The following is a 9,850-nucleotide window of genomic DNA, read 5'->3' as shown; positions in this document are numbered from 1 at the left end:
GGCAATCTTCAGCCTGGCTATATATCATTGTGTGTTACATGATTAGAGACATTTATTTAAAGAGGACCCCAACAGAAATACATTTTCAAACTTTTTTTTTTTGTCATCCTCGATTTTAAATGCATTATCCACATGTGGTTGTATTGTGTTTAAATAATATGATAGAGTGAGAGATTTGGTTCACTTTCTGAATTGACTAGAATTTAAATAGAATTGAGCCTAACCCCTGGATAAATTGCATCATAAGATACCTGCATGATGACAGAGAAGTAGACCATGTCGTCACGTTGCCGTGGCTAGCCAGCAGGTCATAGATGGTCGTTCGGTTGTTATAGACACTCCTTGTGTTTGGAACTACTGAGAACTTCCGGAACTCATCACGCTTCTCCTGAACACCCCATGATTCCCCTCTTCTGATTGGAGAAAGCCCCAGGCGGTTCAGGTAGAGCTCAGTCAGCCAGGTGACCAGTAAGGTGATCTGGGTCTTCTCACTCTGTTTCAAATTATCAATCAAACTTTGGTTTGCAAGCAGGGGTAACATAATCAAAAATACAGTCCATAGTCCATTCAAAATAGTTAAATCATACAAAAAAATATATATACATATATATTTTAGTTACAAGTTACCTTAGATCACACAAAATTAGTCTCTGTCCCAAATGAGAGCCCATTCCCTATATAGCACACTACTTTTGACCAGGGCCCAGAGGGTGCCATTTTGGACCGACTAAGTCACCAAAAAACATCCTACCTGCTTCAGGTTGTTGAGTTTCTTCAGAAGGAACTAACCAGAGCTTCTTCCTGTTTCGCCTCGATGAACTTCAACGCAATCTCCTCAAAGTAGTTCTGGGTCAGAGCGTAGCACTTCGCGCTCTCCAGGTAACGCTTGTCCTGGAAGCAGTGTTCTGCCTCTTTAGCCAGGACCATGTCCATGCACTCTGGTCGGTCCCGGCAGTACTCTTTAGCCAGGTCAAACTTGTTCATGCTCATGTACATCTGCCACACATCCCTGGCTTCTCTCTGGATGTGGTATCTGGATTGAGAGAGAAAAACCCTAAACTGTTGTACTTGTCTTTCACACTCTCACTGATTCTACAGATAGTGGTTGAACGGGGTTTAACTAGCAACAGCAGATCTAGTATGATTCCACAGATAGTGGTTGAACAGGGTTTAACGAGCAACAGCAGATCTAGTATGATTCCACAGATAGTGGTTGAACAGGGTTTAACGAGCAACAGCAGATCTAGTATGATTCCACAGATAACGGTTGAACAGGGTTTAACGAGCAACAGCAGATCTAGTATGATTTTACAGATAGTGGTTGAACGGGGGTTTAACTAGCAACGGCAGATCTAGTATGATTCCACAGATAGCGGTTGAACAGGGTTTAACGAGCAATGGCTGCGGTGTGGTCATTCTACTGATCCTAGTTGAATGCACTGATTGTAAGTAAGTCTCTCTGAGTCGGAGCATCTGCTAAGTTGCCTAAAAAAAAACGAAATAAAACTGTAAAAGGAACCTAAAGACGGCCTTCTCAGTGTAGATCCACACCAGGCCTCCTGCCGGGTCCTTGATCATCTTCTTCAGAGTGCCGAACTTATCAGAGAACACATCCTCGTACACCACCTGTCAATCAATCAATCAATACGCATACATCAAAATGAGGTATTCATAAAGAGAGCCTTAGTCAAAGAAGTGCACTACATAGAATATGCTTGACAAATACAAAAATCAGCAGTTGCCACTAAGACAGCCGAGACTGGCTGAATGGCGAGAACCAGAATTTCCTGTTCAAAAACTACTCCTTTTCCCGGGGTTAAATATATTTGTATCCAAATCCGGCTTTAAACTTCTTCACAACAGTATCTCGGACCTGCCTGGTGTGGTCCTTGTTCTTCATGATGCTCTCTGAGCTTTTAACGGACCTCTGAGACTATCACAGTGCAGGTGCATTTATACGGAGACTTGATTACACACAGGTGGATTGTATTTATCATGTATGTATGCATGCATGTCACAGTTATTTAACCCCGGGAAAAAGGAGTGGTTTTGAACAGGAAATTCTGGTTCATTTCGTTAGTGGGTTTCCGCCATTCAACCCGAGTCTCAACAGTTTTAGTGGCAACTGCTGATTTTGTATTTGTCCAAAATGACACCCTATTCCCTATGCATACATGCATGCAAGATGATAAATACAATCCACCTGTGTGTAATCAAGTATACATATACATATATACACACACACACATACATACATATATAAACAGCATGGCGTGAAATGGAACTGTTCAAATCTCGCTTCTCTACGTTGATGAATCAACGCTTAGGGTGGGGGGGGACAGAGCGGCCCGTCTCGGGGTGGGGTGGGAGGGGACAGGCGGCCCGTCTCGGGGTGGGGGTGGGAGGGGGACAGGCGGCCCGGGTCTCGGGGGTGGGGGTGGGAGGGGACAGGCGGCCCGCCTCGGGGTGGGGTGGGAGGGACAGGCAGCCCGTCTCGGGGGTGGGGGTGGGAGGGGACAGGCAGCCCGTCTCGGGGGTGGGGTGGGGAGGGGACAGGCAGCCCGTCTCTGGGGTGGGGGGGACAGGTAGGTCTACATTTACTGCAGCATAGCCTACGCTGATATAAAGACCAAAACGTCTAATTTACATCTCCATCTGGATTTTGGTGATCACCTTGTTTTTTTTATATTGTAAAGATTAAATATATATCTCTTAATTGCAGCTGCAGCCTAAAAAATTAAAAAAAACAGCCAATCAGTCAAATAACGTTGCTTTTAAATCAGTCTACAATAAGTCTACATTTACTGCAGCATAGCCTACGCTGATATAAAGACCAAAACGTCTAATTTACATCTCCATCTGGATTTTGGTGATCACCTTGTTTTTTTTATATTGTAAAGATTAAATATATATCTCTTAATTGCAGCTGCAGCCTAAAAAATTAAAAAAAACAGCCAATCAGTCAAATAACGTTGCTTTTAAATCAGTGCACTCTGTCGCAGTCTCTCTCTCCCTCCATCAACTCCATTCAAAATTGCAACTAAAATAGATCTTAGAAAAAATAAAATAGATCCTGTTCTAGATTGAGATAAATGTCCGAGCCAACCTCTGTCAGGTAAATACATTCAATGCAGTATTAGCCTTAAATTTAGCTAATTAAATGATGCGTTATGTATAATATTCTTCTGACAGCCTCTGAGCGATACGCAAAGTGCCTACCCTGGGGCCCCTCCTTAAAAAAAGGCTTGCGAGTCCCGTCCCAAAAGCTAGACTAGAATAGATTGCTGGACATAGTTGTTTGTTTTTTTTTTTGTTTTTTTTGAGGGGGGGCGGGCTCTTGTTTTCTGAATGTTAAATACAGCAGCCTATAATACTGAGGGGTAGTTTGAAAGGAGGGCTAACTCACGATGGCGATGGGCTACTTCCTGAAGAGAAGTGAAAGCCTTCTGCGTCTATTTCTAGTCCTGTATTATTCAAAGGGTGTCATTAGAATGATGACGAGAAGAACAACATAATTGTATTTAATATGGTTAAAATATCAGAATTGGCCAACCTATGTGAACGCAGCTTAAGTGCTTTTATTGTAGCCCGGCCAGGGCCCCCACACTAGCCCGGCCAGGGCCCCCACACTAACCCGGCCCGGGCCCCACAATGGCCCGCCCGGCCCCCCACAGTAGCCCGCCGGGCCCCACAGTAGCCCGCCCCGGGCCCCCCACAGTAGCCGCCCGGGCCCCACAGTAGCCCGCCCGGGCCCCACAGTAGCCCGCCCGGGCCCCCCACAGTAGCCCGTCATGGCCCCCACAGTAGCCCGTCATGGCCCCCACAGCAGCCCGTCATGGCCCCCACAGCGTGCGTGTACCTACCTGCCCGTTGAGGGTGCAGATGGCTTTGACGCGGTCTGGGAGGAGGAGTAGAAAGTGGAACTGAGTCAACACGATGGAGATGGGCTTGTTGAAACTGAAGTCTATGTCTGGGGTGTAGTCCCACACCTGATGGGGGGGTCAAATAAACACCTGATGGGGGGGGTCAAATAAACACCTGATGGGGGTCAAATAAACACCTGATGGGGGGGTCAAATAAACACCTGATGGGGGGGTCAAATAAACAGAGACAGACACAGAGCGAGACAGAGACACAGAGCGAGACAGAGACACAGAGACACAGAGCGAGACAGAGACACAGAGCGAGCAAGACAGAGACACAGAGCGAGCAAGACAGAGACACAGAGCGAGCAAGACAGAGACACAGAGCGAGACAGACAGAGACACAGAGCGAGACAGACAGAGACACAGAGCGAGACAGACAGAGACACAGAGCGAGACAGACAGAGACACAGAGCGAGACAGACAGAGACACAGAGCCGAGACAGACAGAGACACAGAGCGAGACAGACAGAGACACAGAGCGAGACAGACAGAGACACAGAGCGAGCAAGACAGAGACACAGAGCGAGCAAGACAGAGACACAGAGCGAGCAAGACAGAGACACAGAGCGAGCAAGACAGAGACACAGAGCGAGCAAGACAGAGACACAGAGCGAGCAAGACAGAGACACAGAGCGAGCAAGACAGAGACACAGAGCGAGCCAGACAGAGACACAGAGCGAGCCAGACAGAGACACAGAGCGAGCCAGACAGACACAGAGCGAGCCAGACAGAGACACAGAGCGAGCCAGACAGAACACAGAGCGAGCCAGACAGAGACACAGAGCGGGCCAGACAGAGACACAGAGCGAGCCAGACAGAGACACAGAGCGAGACAGACAGAGACACAGAGCGAGACAGACAGAGACACAGAGCGAGACAGACAGAGACACAGAGCGAGACAGACAGAGACACAGAGCGAGACAGACAGAGACACAGAGCGAGACAGACAGAGACACAGAGCGAGACAGACAGAGACACAGAGCGAGCCAGACAGAGACACAGAGCGAGCCAGACAGAGACACAGAGCGAGCCAGACAGAGACACAGAGCGAGCCAGACAGAGACACAGAGCGAGCAAGACAGAGACACAGAGCGAGCAAGACAGAGACACAGAGCGAGCAAGACAGAGACACAGAGCGAGCAAGACAGAGACACAGAGCGAGCAAGACAGAGACACAGAGCGAGCAAGACAGAGACACAGAGCGAGCAAGACAGAGACACAGAGCGAGCCAGACAGAGACACAGAGCGAGCCAGACAGAGACACAGAGCGAGCCAGACAGAGACACAGAGCGAGACAGACAGAGACACAGAGCGAGACAGACAGAGACACAGAGCGAGACAGACAGAGACACAGAGCGAGACAGACAGAGACAGAGCGAGCAAGACAGAGACACAGAGCGAGACAGACAGAGACACAGAGCGAGCAAGACAGAGACACAGAGCGAGCAAGACAGAGACACAGAGCGAGCAAGACAGAGACACAGAGCGAGCAAGACAGAGACACAGAGCGAGCAAGACAGAGACACAGAGCGAGCCAGACAGAGACACAGAGCGAGCCAGACAGAGACACAGAGCGAGCCAGACAGAGACAGAGCGAGCCAGACAGAGACACAGAGCGAGACAGACAGAGACACAGAGCGAGACAGACAGAGACACAGAGCGAGACAGACAGAGACACAGAGCGAGACAGACAGAGACACAGAGCGAGACAGACAGAGACACAGAGCGAGACAGACAGAGACACAGAGCGAGACAGACAGAGACACAGAGCGAGACAGACAGAGACACAGAGCGAGACAGAGAATGATAAGTGCAGCAGAAATATGAATTTCTAGAATACAATAGAAATATTTTGAAAGACAAGTAACAAATAGACCCATATCACCTGTGGAGAGTTTACCACTACAGCACATGATAAATACAACACATCAAACCTTAAAGTATACTAGCCTAAATATATTATAAAAACAGTACCTGCACATCACTGAGCAGCGAGTCCAGCTTGACGTAGTCCAGCTGACCGTAGAGAACTCCGTTACCCATCATCCATGCGAAGGCCTTGGGGCACGACCTGAGCTTGGGGGTGTAGAAGGTGATCTCACTGTAGCCCATATTAAACGGAAACTCCTGGAAGCTGGGCAGGAGCTCCTAGTAGTAGACATAGCACATAAAGACATGTTCACAAGACATAAAGGGTTCATAGACGGTTATAACAAGTTAGAAAGTATGCTCATTGGCTCTGACTAAAAGTAGTGGACTATATAGGGAATAGGGTCCAATTTCCAACACGGCCCGGTTGTTTTAAAAGGCTGTTTTAACAGACCTGGTTCTGTGAGAAGATGGAGCTGAAGCCTTGCTGCTCGGACCCCTCTGCCACACGACCTACGAACTGGAACAAACGCTTCCTGGTGGTGGCGATGATGAAGACTTTAGACTCGGGACCTCGTTCCACTTCTATACAGCACACAGGAGCAGGCCTCCCGTCCTCCTCCAGGGAGTGGACCTGCGTTTCAATAACACACATTACTCGGCATAATAAAAAGGATTCGTTTTGCAAAAGGACTTTCAAACACGATAACGAAAGCTGTTAAAAGCTTTCAGCCTGCGGAAAAGTTCACGCGAAGGAGTGTAACCTTCTCGGATTGATTCGTTTGAATTTCAACAGGTTTGATTAGCATAGTTTTATACTGGTTCAAATTCAATAAAAAAATAAAAAAAATCTGTATTAACAGCATTTGTTATTTTTGGTCAAAAAGTTGGTACACACCTACTCATGCAAGGATTGGTCTTTATTTTTACTATTTTCTACATTGTAGAATAATAGTGACGACATCAACACTGAAATAACACATATGGAATAACGTAGTAACCAACGACAACACACAAAAAAAAAAAAAAGTGTAAAACAAATCAAAATATATTCTAGATTCTACAAAGTAGCCACCCCTTTGTCTTGATGACCGCTTTGCACTCTTGGCATTCTCTCAACCAGCATCATGAGGGTGGTCACCGGGAATTTATTTATTTATTTTATTTTACTAGGCAAGTCAGTTAAGAACAAATTCTTATTTTCAATGACGGTCTGGGAACAGTGGGTTAACTGCCTGTTCAGGGGCAGAGCGACAGATTTGTACCTTGTCAGCTCGGGGGTTTGAACTCGCAACCTTCCGGTTACTAGTCCAACACTCTAACCACTAGGCTACCCTGAATGCTTTTCCAACAGTCTTGAAGGACTTTCCACAAAATGCTTTTCCTTCACTCTGCGGACCAACTCATCCCAAACAATCTCAATTTGGTTGAGGTCAGGTGATTGTGGAGCGATTTCAAATGAACTTATCCTCTGCAGTAAAGGTAACTGTGGGTCTTCCTTTCCTGTGGCGGTCCTCATGAGAGACAGGTAACTCTAATGAGCTTATCCTCTGCAGCAGAGGTAACTCTGGGTCTTCCTTTCCTGTGGCGGTCCTCATGAGAGTTTCATCATAGCGCTTGATGGTTTTTGCGACTGGATTGACTGACAATAATGATGGCCTGTTGTTTCTCTTTGCTTATTTGAGCTGTTCTTGCCATAATATGGACTTGGTCTTTTACCAAATAGGGCTCTCTTCTGTATACCACCCCTACCTTGGCAAAACACAACTGATTGGCTCAAACGCATTAAGGAAAGAAATTCCAGAAAATGTACTTTTAACAATGCACACCTGTTAATTCAAAATCAAATCAAATTTCATTTGTCACATACACATGGTTAGCAGATGTTAATGCGAGTGTAGTGAAATGCTTGTGCTTCTAGTTCCGACAATGCAGTAATAACCAACAAGTAATCTAACTAACAATTCCTAAACTACTGTCTTATACACAGTGTAAGGGGATAAAGAATATGTACATAAAGATATGAATGAGTGATGGTACAGAGCAGCATAGGCAAGATACAGTAGATGGTATCGAGTACAGTATATACATATGAGATGAGTATGTAAACAAAGTGGCATAGTTAGTGGCTAGTGATACATGTATTACATAAGAATGCAGTTGATGATAGAGTACAGTATATATGTATGCATATGAGATGAATAATGTAGGGTATGTAACATTATATAAGGTAGCATTGTTTAAAGTGGCTAGTGATATATTTACATCATTTCCCATCAATTCCCATTATTAAAGTGGCTGGAGTTGAGTCAGTGTGTTGGCAGCAGCCACTCAATGTTAGTGGTGGCTGTTTAACAGTCTGATGGCCTTGAGATAGAAGCTGTTTTTCAGTCTCTCGGGTCCCAGCTTTGATGCACCTGTACTGACCTCGCCTTCTGGATGATAGCGGGGTGAACAGGCAGTGGCTCGGGTGGTTGATGTCCTTGATGATCTTTATGGCCTTCCTGACATTGGGTGGTGTAGGTGTCCTGGAGGGCAGGTAGTTTGCCCCGGTGATGCGTTGTGCAGACCTCACTACCCTCTGGAGAGCCTTACGGTTGTGGGCGGAGCAGTTGCCGTACCAGGCGGTGATACAGCCCGCCAGGATGCTCTCGATTGTGCATCTGTAGAAGTTTGTAGAGTGCTTTTGATGACAAGCCCAAATTTTTCAGCCTCCTGAGGTTGAAGAGGTGCTTACTGCACCTTCTTCACGATGCTGTCTGTGTGAGTGGACCAATTCAGTTTGTCTGTGAGTGTGTATGCCGAGGAACTTAACTTACTACCCTCTCCACTACTGTTCCATCGATGTGGATAGGGGGTGTTCCCTCTGCTGTTTCCTGAAGTCCACAATCATCTCCTTAGTTTTGTTGACGTTGAGTGTGAGGTTATTTTTCCCTGACACCACACTCCGAGGCCCTAGTTGAAATGCATTCCAGGTGACTACTTCATGCAACTGGTTGAGAGAATGCCAAGAGTGTGCAAAGCTGTCATCAAGGCAAAGGCTGGCTACTTTGAAGAATCTCAGATATGAAATCTATTTTTAATTGTTTCACACTTTTTATGTTTCTACATGATTAGATGTGTTATTTCATAGTGTTGATGTCTTCACTATTATTCTACAATGTAGAAAAGAGTAAAAATAAAGAATAACCCTGGAATGAGAAGGTGTGTCCAAACTTTTGACTGGTCCTGTACATGAAGATATACAGTACAATGTCATATGTTTATAGTCAGATCCTACCACTGACCTGTTTGAAGTACTGGTCGGGGTTGGTGTTAAACAGGCTTCCCTCTGAAGCGGAGATCTCAGCCTCGAAGATAATTCCCTGGCTGGTTCCCACGAGGATGGGCCCAGTGTTGGTCTCTGTCCTCAGCAGCTTGTTCCAGCCTACACTCTCTATGAGGTGTCCTCTCCAGCGGGACAGAGACCTCACCTTCTGGGTGTTTCTGTTCAGATACAGACACTCGCTGGTACTGAGAGAAATAACCAGGTGGGACCCTGCGAGGGAAGGAGAGGGGAGACCAGTATTACAATTGGTAAAGACAGATCACCAGGTGGGACCAGTGTTACAACTGGTACGGACAGATCACCAGGAGAGACCCTGCAGGGAAGGAGAGGGGAGACCAGTATTACAACTGGTACGGACAGATCACCAGGAGAGACCCTGCAGGGAAGGAGAGGGGAGACCAGTATTACAACTGGTACGGACAGATCACCAGGAGAGACCCTGCAGGGAAGGAGAGGGGAGACCAGTATTACAACTGGTACGGACTGATCACCAGGTGGGACCCTGCAGGGAAGGAGAGGGGAGACCAGTATTACAACTGGTACGGACTGATCACCAGGAGAGACCCTGCAGGGAAGGAGAGGGGAGACCAGTATTACAACTGGTACGGACTGATCACCAGGAGAGACCCTGCAGGGAAGGAGAGGGGAGACCAGTATTCACAACTGGTACGGACAGATCACCAGGTGGGACCCTGCAGGGAAGGAGAGGGGAGACCAGTATTACAAC

At 46.8% G+C, this 9,850-nt stretch overlaps 1 pseudogene; it reads right to left on the bottom strand.

Moving 5' to 3' along the window:
- Positions 1 to 251: 251 nt before the first annotated feature.
- LOC135538176 (vacuolar protein sorting-associated protein 18 homolog) lies at positions 252 to 9,382 on the bottom strand (annotated as a pseudogene).
- Between the last annotated feature and the right edge of the window lie 468 nt (positions 9,383 to 9,850).

Source organism: Oncorhynchus masou, unplaced genomic scaffold, assembly GCF_036934945.1.
Source record: "Oncorhynchus masou masou isolate Uvic2021 unplaced genomic scaffold, UVic_Omas_1.1 unplaced_scaffold_9250, whole genome shotgun sequence".
In the NCBI taxonomy this organism is placed as follows: domain Eukaryota; kingdom Metazoa; phylum Chordata; class Actinopteri; order Salmoniformes; family Salmonidae; genus Oncorhynchus; species Oncorhynchus masou.
This window is presented reverse-complemented; position numbering and strand designations above follow the sequence as displayed.